The following is a 13,880-nucleotide window of genomic DNA, read 5'->3' on the forward strand; positions in this document are numbered from 1 at the left end:
ACCCCGCAGTCGACGTTTCTCCAAGCTAAAGAGTCCCAAGCGTTTCAACCTTTCTTCATAGGGAAAGTGCTCCAGCCCTTTAATCATTCTAGTTGCCCTTCTCTGGACTTTCTCCAATGCTATAATATCCTTTTTGAGGTGCGACGACCAAAACTGCACACAGTACTCCAAATGAGACCGCACCATCGATTTATACAGGGGCATTATGATATTGGCTGATTTGTTTTCAATTCCCTTCCTAATAATTCCCAGCATGGCGTTGGCCTTTTTTATTGCAAACGCACACTGTCTTGACCTTTTCAGTGAGTTATCTACCACGACCCCAAGATCTCTCTCTTGGTCAGTCTCTGCCAGTGCACACCCCATCAACTTGTATTTGTAGCTGGGATTCTTGGCCCCAATGTGCATTACTTTGCACTTGGCCACATTGAACCGCATCTGCCACGTTGACGCCCACTCACCCAGCCTCAACAGATCCCTTTGAAGTTCCTCACAATCCTCTCTGGTTCTCACCACCCTGAACAATTTAGTGTCATCCGCAAACTTGGCCACTTCACTGCTCACTCCCAACTCTAAATCATTTATGAACAAGTTAAAGAGCATGGGACCCAGTGCTGAGCCCTGCGGCACCCCACTGCTTACCGTCCTCCACTGCGAAGACTGCCCATTTATACTCACTCTCTGCTTCCTATTACTCAGCCAGTTTTTGATCCACAAGGACCTGTCCTTTTACTCCATGACTCTCGAGCTTTCTAAGGAGCCTTTGATGAGGAACTTTATCAAAAGCTTTCTGAAAGTCAAGGTAAACAACATCTATTGGGTCTCCTTTGTCCACATGTTTGTTCACCCCCTCAAAGAAATGTAACAGGTTAGTGAGGCAAGATCTTCCCTTGCAGAACCCATGCTGAGTCTTCCTCAATAACCCGTGTTCATCAACGTGCCTACTCATTCTGTCCTTGATAATGGTTTCTACCAACTTTCCCGGTATTGAAGTCAGACTGACTGGCCTGTAATTTCCCGGATCTCCTCTGGAACCCTTTTTAAAGATGGGGGTGACATTTGCTACCTTCCAGTCCTCAGGAACGGAGGCAGATTTCAATGAAAGATTACAGATTTTTGTTAGAAGATCCACAAGCTCAACTTTGAGTTCTTTCAGAACTCTCGGATGTATGCCATCCGGACCCGGTGACTTATTAGTTTTTAATTTGTCTATCAGTTGTAGGACCTCCTCTTTTGTCACGTCAATCTGACTCAGGTCTTTCAACACCCCTTCCAAAATTAGTGGTTCTGGGGCGGGCAAAAAGTTCTTGTCTTCCACAGTGAAGATGGAGGCAAAAAATTCAATTAGCTTCTCAGCCATTTCCCTATCCTCCTTCAGTAATCCTTTTACTCCATGGTCATCCAAGGGCCCCACTGCCTCCTTGGGTGGTTTCCTACTTCTAATATATTTGAAGAAATTTTTATTGTTGGTCTTTATGTTTTTTGCGATATGCTCCTCATAGTCTCTTTTTGCCTGCCTGATCACAGTCTTGCATTTGATTTGCCACAGCCTGTGTTCCCTTTTACTAATCTATCTTGGACTGGTTTTTCACCGCTTAAAGGAGTCCTTCTTACCTTTTACAGCTTCCATTACTTTGTTTGTTAACCATGCAGGCCTTTTCTTATGCCTGTTTGTGCCTTTCCTAACTTGTGGTATGTATTTTATTTATGCTTCTAGGATTATAGTTTTAAATAGTGTCCAAGCTTCCCCAAGGGTTTTGACCGTATGTACCTTTCCTTTTCAGTTTCCTCCTCACATGCCTCCTCATCTCAGTGTATTTACCCCTTTTAAAGTTAAACGTGGTTGTGGCGGTCTTTTTGGATAACTCCCTATTTATACAAACGGTGAAATCAATAACATTATGGTCACTGCTCCCAAGCGGCGCAATCACTTTTACATCTCTCACCAAGTCTTGGGCATTACTTAGGACCAAATCCAGGATCGCCCCACCCCTGGTAGGTTCTGTGACCATCTGCTCTATAGCACAGTCATTGAGAGCATCAAGAAACTCAATCTCTTTCTCTTGACCAGAAAACATATTGACCCAATCAATCTGCGGGTAGTTAAAATCACCTATTACGACACAGTTTTTACGTTTAGCCGCTATCTTTAAGCCTTCCATCATATTATAATCGTCCTCTCTCTTTTGATTTGGTGGGCGATAACAAACTCCCATAGTTAAATTTCCTTTTGGGCCCTCTATTTCAACCCAAAGCATTTCTAAAAGTGAATCTAATTCTCTGACAGTCTTACTGGACTGTATATCCTCTCTGACATACAGAGCCACCCCACCTCCAACCCTTCCCTCCCTATCCTTTCGATATAGCTTATATCCAGGAATCACCGTGTCCCACTGATTCTCCTCATTCCACCAAGTTTCTGAAATTCCCACAATGTCTATGTTTTCTCCCAACACTAAACATTCCAATTCACCAATTTTACTTTGAACACTTCTAGCATTTGCATACAAACATCTATAATTTCCCGGGCAAGCTAGGCCCGCCACCTTCCTCCTGCCATTGGATGGGCCATTGGTCTGATCTGACATGGCTTTTCTTATGTTATTATGTTCCTGTATGTTCGCGCTCGACTACTTTCTTAGATCAACATTGGTTTACACCTGGACAGGAATTGAACGTTTTTAGAGATTGGAGAGGAAAAGGTGTATATACAGAATTATTGATCTTGTTCATAAAGTTACCTTTATAAGTAAGGAGGACTTAGAGAAAAAAATTGGGTGTAAAGGTACCATGGTTAGGTACCTGCAAGTTAAAAACATGTTTTTTACGAACAACTTCCATGAAATTATAAGGTTCCCCTTACTCCTTTTTGAACAGCTCTTGCATAAATATCAGGGAGAAATTAAAGGTCTTATTTCAAACATCTATAAAATTCTGATTTCAGTTATGTCACAAAAGCCTATACAAACTCCATTATCGTATTTGTTGGCGTATAAGACGACTGGGCATATAAGACGACCCCCCAACATTTCCACTCAAAATATAGAGTTTGTTATATACTCCGGCCTGCCCCTGCATCTCCCTGTGACCGGCACTAGTGTGCAAGTGCGAGCTCTGCGTAGACAAGGGGCGGGCCGGAGCGCCACTGCTTCCTGCTGAGCAGAACGGGCTGGTCATGCCGAAAAGGCTGGCACCCCTGTCTCGCTGCTGTTGCTCGCCGCAGCCACGCTGATGACCCGCCATGGCCGCGCTGGATACCGCGCAATACTGGACGGTATGTAGAATGAGGTTGGCGGGCATCGGGAGGCCACTATGGGCACCGGGCGAGCATCGGAAGGCCACTATGGGCAGCTATGTCTATCCCAAATGAAGTGCACCCGGTGTATAAGACGACCCCCCCACTTGGAGGCATGTTTTTCAGGGCAAAAAAGTCATCTTATACGCCGGCAAATATGGTATTTTGGCAGGATATTTGTAAGCAGAACATCCAAGAGGGGGCTTGGCACTCAATGTATAATTCATATGTGCTTGTCTAATGTATTCAATATTTGTTTTAATTCTTTTAAGGTGTTACATAAATGGTATCACTCCTTGCAGATTACACCATTTTTGGATTGCTGTGAGTGCAAAATGTTGGAAGGGATGTGGTCATTTGGGAGACTATATGCACTGCTGGCTGTGTTGTCCTCACATATACCCATTTTGGCAGTTGAATTTACAGCATATTTATATGATAACCAATGTTCCCTCTAAGCTACAGAGTCTTATGAGCAAAAATTCTACTTTGTGAGCTACTAGCATTAAAGTTGTGAGCTACTGCATAAATTAGTGTGCTCTGGGGTCATCCTTCCTGAGCAAAGACAAAAACGTGTGAGCTGGAAGCTAAAAATCTTTGAGCTAGCTTGTGGTAACTCAACTTAGAGGGAACACTGATGACAACAGGAGTCAAGGTTCCTGTCAGGCCAGAAATCCTTTTGTTATGTATGCTACCAGTGGGCTTTGGAAACAAAAGTAAAAATATTTTGATTACCACTCTGCTTTCCATTGCTAGGATTGTAATTGCTTCAAAATGCACTGCCCACTCTCACTGACACACGTGAGCATGGCAACTATGTGCCTCTGACCCCATGATCAAGAATGCTGAACTCTCCCAGTCATAGGGTTAGAATTTGTTTATGATCTGACAATCATCCAGATGCTATGACCACATTCTGCCAGCTGCAGGAGTGTAAAGTCAGTCAGTACCCACTATAGGTGTTATTTTCACCTAGCATATGTGTTCTGAAGAGGGCTCTCCTGACAGGGGGTAGAAGCAAGGGGGATCTTTGCTGGCTTGCTATCTGAAAGCCAACAGCGGCTGAGTTACATCTTGGCTATGTTTTGTTCTTCTCCTCTTGCAGGCATAAAAAACCTCTGGGTGGGCCAGAGGCACAGAGGGCCTGAGTTAGGTGGCCTCATTGATAATGATATTATAGTTTTGCTTGTTTTATTGTATTATTGGTTAAATTGATGGGGGGGGGCGGGGTTGTTGTAGTATTATGTGAGCAGCCTTGGGTCCCTTCAGGAAACAAAGCAGGGCACCTATGCCATGTAAATGAAAGAATAAGCATAGGGAAATCAAACACATGCATATACATATGTAGATAAGACTTTGGTGAAGTTGTTTCATAAATTCAACTGCAAGAGATCAGAACGATCACATAAATTAGGTCTGACTTGAACGATTGTATCTTAGGATAGAAACCAGTTTGAAGTATCACATTTTAGTATGGATATCAAAATATTGCCTTGACCAAAGTGGCCCAGGCTAGCCCAATCTCATCTGATCTTGGAAGCTAAGCAGGGTTGGCCCTGGTCAATATTTGGATTGGAGACCACCAAGGAAGTCCGGGGTCGCTATATAGAGGCAAGCAATGACAAACCACCTCTGAATGTCTCTTGCCTTGAAAACCCTACAGGGTTGCCATAAGTTGGCTGTGACTTGATGGCACTTTACACACACAAATAAACAAACTTTGCTCAGTGGAGTGTTAGGATAGGTGTAGGTTCCACCTCAGTGTATGTGAAGACATGTGTACTCAGGTGTTCTCATCATTTCGTTCCCTTCCAGCTCTGCATACTACTTCAGTTTCCCATGTAGTCATACCCTTTTTAATACAAGGAAAAGACAGAATTAGATTTGAGTTCATGCCCTATTTCTGTCATTCCATCCTCACAAGGTGCCAGCTGCTCCCCTCAGTTTCAGTTTCTAGTCTTCAAATTGGGGACAATAGAGATCTATAATATAGAGCTGCCTGCCACAAAGATAATACAGCTGACATTTTAAAAGTATAATGAAAAATATTAATATTATTCAGGGCTGGTGCCAGGTTTTTTGGTGTCCTAGGCCGAGGCCCCCCAGCCCCTGACTACCTGCCCCACCACCCATGCCCTTTCCCCCACACCCGCAGGCAAAGCCAGGTCATGGTCCAGCTGCCACTGCCCCCTGCCTGTGCCTGCACCGTTGCTCCCACTGGTCAGGTGAAGGAGGGCAGCAGTGGGGAAGGAGAAGGGGCACTGGGAGCAATGGAGTGATGGGCAGTGTGGCAAGGGTGGGCAGACAAATGTCCATCTGGCACCTTTCTTTCTTTTTTAAGCCCTTTTGTCATGAGCCCTGACGAGGAGGAGCTGGAAGGGTTAACAGACGTGGAAGAGTTGCCAGCCAGTTCGTCAGCTGAACAAATAGCAGCTGGCCCATCAATCACTCTCCAGGCACCAGTGTCAGCTGTTGACGATCAATCTCCTCCAAGCTCTCCTCCTCCCATCTCAAGAGTTCAAAGCAGGCTCCGGAAAGAACCTTCAGAGCGAAGACATGAGGCATGCTGATGCTTCAGATCTCTCAGACCTGAGTTCTAGCAGAGTCACTGCCACCCAGGGAGCAGGCTGATTGAGACTCCCATATAGCTCTCACCCAGGACCTGGTCTCTCAAAAGCAGTTGTCTTTGGCTGTCCTTTCGGCTTCAGGACCTGATAGCTCCTCAGCAGGAAAAGGAGAAGGTAGAGCACTACCACCACAAAAAGAACTCCATTTCCCCTCTGCATAGTCTCAGCTTGTTGGAGCTTGGGAATTAAGCAGGGATGGCCATGGTCAGTACTTGCATGAGAGACTAGCAAGGAAGACTGGGGCTGCTATGCAGATGAAGGCAACCCTGAACCATCTTCATTTATCTCTTGCTGGAACACCCTGTAGATGGGTTCACTGCAAGCTGGTAGTGACTTAGTGGCTCCTTCTTTGTTTTCTTCTTTGAGAAGAACAACCCAGCTATTGTGATAAAAGGAAATCTTCATGTACTCTGATGTGCAAAGTTCACAACCCACAATAATGGGCACAGTGAGAAATGACCCATTAAGAAACCAAATGTCAAGGATTATAATGGAGGCCAGTTAGTGTGGATGTAGCCTAATCCAACTCTCTGTTCCAAAGGAGGAAACATCATACTTAAACATCCCTGATATACCTTTTTGCTTGCATCTCAAAAATCTTCCAATGGTATAGATTCCAAACCTTGAGGCATATAATTTCATTCCCATTGGATATCATGGACCTCCACAAAGACAAATAAGTGGGTTCTAGATCAAATCAAGCCTGAACTTTTCCCTAGAGGCTATAATGACTAAACTGAGGCTGTCATACTTTGGTCACATTATTAAAAGGCAACAATCACTGGAAAATACAATAATGCTAGGAAAAGTTGAAGTCAGCAGGAAAAGAAGAAGACCCAACAATAAGATGGATCGGCTCAGATCTTGGGGTACGAGTGGACTGTAAGTTAAATGTGAACAGCCAGTGTGATACAGTGACAAAAAAAGCAAATGACATATTGGGGCGTATCAATAGAAGCATAACTTCCAGATTGCAAGATGTCATAGTTCCGATGTACACTGAATTGATTATTATGTGCAGTTCTGGAGGCCTCACTTCAAGAAGGATGTGGACAGAATGGAGCGGGTGCAGAGGAGAGCAATGAGGATAATCAGGGGCCTGGAGACCAAGGGTGTGTTTACATTCAGTTTCAACATGGGAACTCCAAGCAATCCCTTAAGAGTTTATACAGAGGAAGATTTGGACAGTGGGAAATCCTCCCCCCCATTCCTTGTGGGTCCTCAGCTTAATGGATATATTAGAAGAAACAAGCAAAAAACAGCTGGCATGGACTTGGCCCAAGTTCTAATCTCCAGGCCAATTATTTAAAAATGAAAGGTACTTCAGCAATAGCAACTATATTCCAGTGATTTCACCAATGCTATTATTTAGAATATTTCTAGCTTCCCAAAGTGTTGGGTACTATAGAAGACTAAGCAATACTGTCTGTGCTAAGAAGGCTTTTAAAAAAAATTAATCTAAAATGAACTGGAACAATTTCTACTGGCAATATATGTGACCAATTCATTTGCTCTCAGTGTATCTTATGTTCCCTTTCTGAGAGGGTGTTGATGTTATATCCATAAAAAGTGTGGCTTTCATTTTCACAATGCTGACAAAGGATGCTATTTCTAGTGGTGCAGCCCTGCACACACAATTCTTAGACAAAACAGACCATTCATTATCAATTTCTCAGCTGCTGCTGCTTTTGCTAGTTGGACCCATGTTGAAATTACACCCAAATTGATGTTTCAAATGTCACCATCTCAGTGGAATCAAAACATTCTTTTCCTTAACATGAGAGATGGAAAATTAAAACCAGCTTCACTCATTCAATGAGAAAGTTGGAGAGAAGGCAGTGATTGGGGTAGAGGGCAGACTTTCTCATCCATCATCCATTTGAAATCTGACTATTCATGGGCTGAAAGGGGTTTTTCTCTCTGTTTTAAAGCCTGTCATTTGCCATTCTTTTTATCTCTCACCTGGCTCTTTTATGCTTTGTATCAAAGGCTGTTCCACTCTGGCTGGTAAAAGGAAGCTCTAGCCTCCCTGCAGAGCACTCACTAATGAAGCCACTGTGTATGCATGACCAAATCATTGATGCAAGAAGCATTCTGATACAGAGCTCCCCACTCACTTTGTGCATTTTTGCAAATGAGGTTATAGCCCAACTGCCTGTAATTAAACCAATAGAAACCAAAGAAACTTTTATAAATTCCACTACTGATGATATGCTTGACTGCACCATCCCTTGTTCATTTGAATTACTTTGTTGTTCACTTAAATTACTGTGAGCCTTATTGCCTTTATAGGATTACTATGTAGGATTGCACTATTAGAGACTGCTGGATGCTCTACAATGCAGGTCTGAAGTAGATTCACTTCTTCATTGCTTTGAGGGCTGGAAATATAAAGTCTAAGCATTAATAGAAACACTTTTTGTCCAAGGCATAACACAAAGAGCTTTCAAAGACAAGATTATCTCAGGGAATTTGAAGAAATGTTGTTGCCACTGAAATAGCACCAAATTAATATTGTGTTTTAAGTTTTAAATGTGTAATTTTTAATATTTATTGATTTTAATTGTTTGTTGTGATTTTATGTTGTGAGCCACCCTGAGCCTGCTTCGGCGGGGAGGGCAGGATATAAATCAAATAAATAAATAAATAAATAAATAAAATTAAAGAGTTAACCAGTACCATCTACATTTGCAATGGTGTGAAATCTGTATTTTGCAAAGCAACGTTGTGGTATTAAAAAACAAAACAAACACTGTGGTTCAGAATGTGTACAACATCAACCTAATGTCATTCTCTCTACAAAACATCTATGCTTCTCCCCTTTTCACACACTCTCAGACTAACCTACCACAGAGTGTTGTTGTGAGGATAAAACAGATGCGAGGAAAATTATATAAGCTGCTTTGGGTCTCACTGGGGGAGAAAGGGGGTTATAAATGAAGTAAATAAACAAATAACAGTTTTGGCAGCCTGCCCAGGTGTTGAATTTATTTTGTCTACTCCTTTCCTTCACCTTTTAATATCCTGAACAATTTCTCAACCAACCACAGACTCATCTGATTGCTCTTAAAATGACCTGTAGGTCACTAATGGTTTTATCCTCCTGTCCAGGTTCGACATCCCTACCCTTACTCCAAGAGACTGCAAGCTGCAACAAAGGCACACTGCACCAGTAAGCCAAAGGCCGGGGAGATTGTCTGTCAGGGCATAGCCTTGACAGAGTCTACTCTGGAGTCAGCCAGCTTGAAGGAGGCCAGCTGTCTCTTAGTGGTGTGCTCAGCAGCAGAAGCCATCTTGCCCGAGTTCCTGCCAGAGGCAACCCTGACACTGACACTCAAGGAAGCTCTGACAAAGGGGCAGGAGTATAGGCAGCACTGAGCTTCTTAGAGGAGGTAGGGCAGGGCAAACAGCTCTTTAAAGAAGTCCAGGGGGGAGGCCCAGTGAGCTCACCAATCCAAGGCAAGCATCCACTGGCCCAGAAGCTTATCACTCCCCAGGACTGGCTAAGCCCAGGGTTGGTGGTCCATGGGGAAGCATTTAAAAGGAGTGGCCAGGGAGGAAGAGGCAGACCAGTTTCCTGGCAGGTGGGAACTGGGGATTGGCAGAGCAGAGTGCGAAAATTGGATGAAGGGAAGCCCCCTCCTCTTGCTCTATTCTGAGGCTTTATCTTAGAACAATGGCCTAACTGAAAGCAATCCTGCTGAGTGAAAAAGCCCTGGACTCTGACCTAACACCTCCTTTTTTAATTCTGTGCATAAAGTGCCATCAGGTTGCATCTGACTTATGGCGACCCCAGCCATAAGGTGCTTGAAGGGTACTTCCAAAACAAATGAGAAGCAGAGGGAGTTTGCCATTGCCTTCGTCCGCAGAGTCTGCCTTGGTCACCCATCTACTATTGATCCTGCTTTGCTTCTGAGATCTGACGAGATCGGTTTTACCACGCCGCCTTTCCTCTTCTTTTCCATTACCCATTGCAAATTTTTTGAGGATCATATTACACACAGAGACAAAAAAAGGATACTGGACATGCATTCTCAATTCCAGGGGATTCACTGAAGGACTGAATCTGAAAACTCTGCCTTAGTCTGGAGATTTTCCTTAGCCTTACCTTGCTGTGAAAAAATGTTTTATGAGAATGCCCAGCAAGTTATATGAATCAAATACAGCTTGAATCTGTTACCATGGGTTTTCAGCATACCAGAGTAGAACAAAGAGTATGAACAGAAATGTTTTAATTCCATTTAGTAATAACCTAGTTCTACACACAGCAGATAACAATACACAGAAGAATGAAATATTGCATAGTTGAAATGTGGAGGACCGTTTCCCATCTACTCTGTGACATGACTTCTGGGGTATCCTACATAAAGGGATGCTAGAGGCTGGATACATGTAGCAACATGATTGGAAAGCTATTACTTCCATTAAACTGACCTAAATCACTGATTCTGTGATTCTGTATACTAATGTAATGTTTCAGTCTTGATGGTAATGGTATTTGCTGCTGCAAGCAGATTTACTTTTATGGAACAGAGTTGGAAGAATAACGCTAAACATGATGTTCTTGAATACCCCCCCTTTTCTGCAGCGATACACATTGCAAAACAGGCATTAAAACAATGTTATTTGAACTCAAATAGTGCTTATTAGCAGCCCTATCCTATACAGATGGCATGGCTCTGTTCTAGTTGTCATTAGCACTTCTCTCTTCAAACATAATTTAACAACCAAGACATAGGGTTATGCCAGCATTGTTCTCCCAGGATGGCTGTGATGGCTTTCACAATGGTATATAACTGGCTGCTGCTCATCCTTGCAGAGCAGAGAAGGTCCCATGATGCAATAGTGTGTCATACAAAATGTTACTGCTTCCTTGAGACTAGGGCTGGATAGATGCTAGCTCAAGTGAGCCACTACTGGGCTTATATACAGACTCTCAGAAGATTTCAGAACACCTGGAGATCCTTTGAGGAAAAGTACAATAAAAATATTTGTTGTGGATGGGTGGACACAAACAGATTGCATACTGTTTTGTCTTCCATTTTGGATTTCTGTTTTATGCATCTAAACACTAGTAACATCCTTATCCTTTTCCCAAAAGAATTTTTCTTTGCAACCTTCTGTTGATTGAAGGTCAAGCTGATATTAACTGCCAATCTGCCTTCCCATGTCAGAAAAATGAGTCATATAAAGACAAGATTTTCAGCACTCACATTTAATCTGAGATTCAAGATTCTTCTGACTGAAAAACAAAATAGATTTTCTTTCTTTTTGTCACAGAGTGGAATTCAACTATTTCCCCTAATTCCAATGGACATTTGTGGTCACTGTCAAGGTCTCGTTTGTATTAGCACAACATTTACCCTTGATTAAAGCAAAGAGAAATTTGTAGGAAAGAGACAATAGTCTCAGATGCCTCCAAAAGGTTGAAATTTATGTTTCATTGCTTGCATATACTGTTACCATTGTCTGACTTCATGGTATTGAGTTTTTTTTTTTAAAGTATGACCATAGATTTGCCTCGAGGTCAAATTTCTAGTGCTACTTTCCAGATTACATTTAGTCAGCAAAATTTACTGGATTCAATAGTGTGATATTACAGTGTTTTTCCAGATTCTCCTGAGAATCTTACTTAAGAAAAAAAAACCACCACAGTTTCCAGATTTATACTGTGAACAAATTTGTCTCCTAGGAAGAAACAGTATTTGCTGACTTCTTAAATTCTAATAATTTGAGGGAAAAATTTGCTAACTAAAGCAAGAATTAAAACCCCAACAATTTATTCAAGGCCCTGTGCATACAATTCTTGATCATCTTACATCTGTCTTCTTTGCATTTTTTTAAAAAAGAGATACTTCAGACTTTACCCAGAGGTTGAACTTTATCACATTCCACTGGCATTTAATGAAGTAAATACATATGAAATTAGAGATGCACCATTTTTGTCATGCACCAAAAAGTCACAACTGGCCAAAGCGTGTGTCCACAGCTAATAGACTTGACCACCACCACTGAGGTACTGTCTGTGGTACTAAATCATCACATGGTGGTATAATTTTCCTTATTTTGCTCCTTGTTAACTTCCTCATTGTAAACGAAAGTGCAATTTCAGAGGAAACAAAGTTTCTTTGGTCCACCCAGCACCTAAAGGGGCAGGAAACACCGAAGCATCTACCTACATCCTCTGCTTCTTGGACACGGTGCAAGATGGCTGTTTCTATAGCCTACATTATCTATAATAGGGCAATTTAGGAAAAGGGCACTTGGAAGACACTTACAGCCCAATCCTGACTTCCGTGGAGCCTGGCTGTGGTGTAAGTCAGGCGCCACTCGTCAACTCCCTATGGGCTTTGGCATGCTCCGGCGGAGGGGCAGGGGGAGGGAAGAGGCATAAGTCGCTGTGTGTCAGGCGGTCGCCATGGCAACTCCGCTGGAGTGCGAACTTCTGGCACACAGGTGAGGCAGATGAAGCAGGAGGGGAGGGCCAACTCCCCCCCCCCCCCGATTGGCCAGTGCTGGTGCAGGTGCCGTGTCAGATGACAGCCGGGGGTGGGAAGAGGCAGACCCGAGAGGCTGATCGCCTGTCCCACCCCGCCCCCTGACAGAGAACTGAGCCAATCATGGGTAGACGGTCAAAGGATTGGCCAGTACCACGGCTGTGCCCACCCACTGGCATAGACCCATGTCAATGGCAAGCAGTCATGCACCCCCCATGAGCCATAAAGAAACAGGGAAAACATAGTGCAGGAGTCTGCAATCAGGGAAACCAGGCAAAATGTGTGTCCTGGAAAGAGCAGACTGAGCCACAGCATGCCCAAGTCCCACAGGGAAGCCCCCCCGGCACGGACACAGAGTCACACCTTGACACCCCCCCACTTGTGGGGAACACCTTCCTGGGTGGCAGCAGGACACAGAGTGCAAGGCGCCAGCCAGGTGCCCGGTGCAGGGACCCCCCCACTCCCCCCTGCTGTGTGCCATGGGATGAGGGGGGAAAGCCCCCAGGCTCCCCTGTCCACTCACTCGCAGAAGTGGCTCATAGATTCGCTCCCTCCCCAAGAAGCATGCGAGCCCGCCCTCCAAGACAGTCCCTCGGGGAGTCCAATGACAGAACGAACACTTCACACATCACACTTGGAAGGGGATGGGGCACAGGGAATGTGCAGGAGACACCAAGAATGAGAGACAAAGAATGGCACATCTCAGACTTTATTGTTCAGGAACCAAGTGCAGCAGTTTCCCAGAACAATGTGGACAGTCTTTCTGGGCACAAGGCTCCACGCAGAGAGGAGGGCAGGAACAGCTGACTGAGTGGGAGGGAGTCACCACACAGCAAGCTTCTCTGTTGAATTCCGAACTTCAATACAGAGATCAAGAGCGCCCAAAAGGGCGGGCAGCTGCAGTGTGTGGCTGTGTTTTGTTGAGGGGATCTCTAATATGTTTTAGTTAATTGTTTTAATCAGGTTTTTAAGGTCAATTAATGTTTAATGTTTCTAATGTAACTGTTTTATTGTTGGTGCACCATTGGTCACCGTACTGTTAGCCGCCCTGAGCCTGCTTCGGCAGGGGAGGGCGGGGTACAAATAAAATTTATTATTATTATTATTATTATTAAAGGGCAGTCTCTGACCATCCTTCCACAGGCATTGAAGCAGCTGCCAAAACCCCTCTCCCCCTGGTGCCCCACCAGATGTAGGAGCGAGGCAGAGGACAGACCAAGGGGGGGGGCTCAAGCAACATGCGAGGGCCATGGCAAGCACCCCTGCCTGGGCTTGCAGTCTGGGTCAAGTGACGGAGATGCTGTCAATCTGAATGGGGGAGTACGTTTGGGGCCAACAGTCACACTTACCCATCTGTGTGCGACTGCCTCTGCATGCCGAGCTTCGGGAAGGTGGGCACCTGTTTGGACTTGAAAACAAGTGGTTAGCCACAGAGGAGGGACCTCGCTCCCTTCCTTGCAA

The sequence above is a fragment of the Heteronotia binoei genome, chromosome 2 (genome assembly GCF_032191835.1).
Source record: "Heteronotia binoei isolate CCM8104 ecotype False Entrance Well chromosome 2, APGP_CSIRO_Hbin_v1, whole genome shotgun sequence".
NCBI classification, from domain to species: Eukaryota; Metazoa; Chordata; class Lepidosauria; order Squamata; family Gekkonidae; genus Heteronotia; species Heteronotia binoei.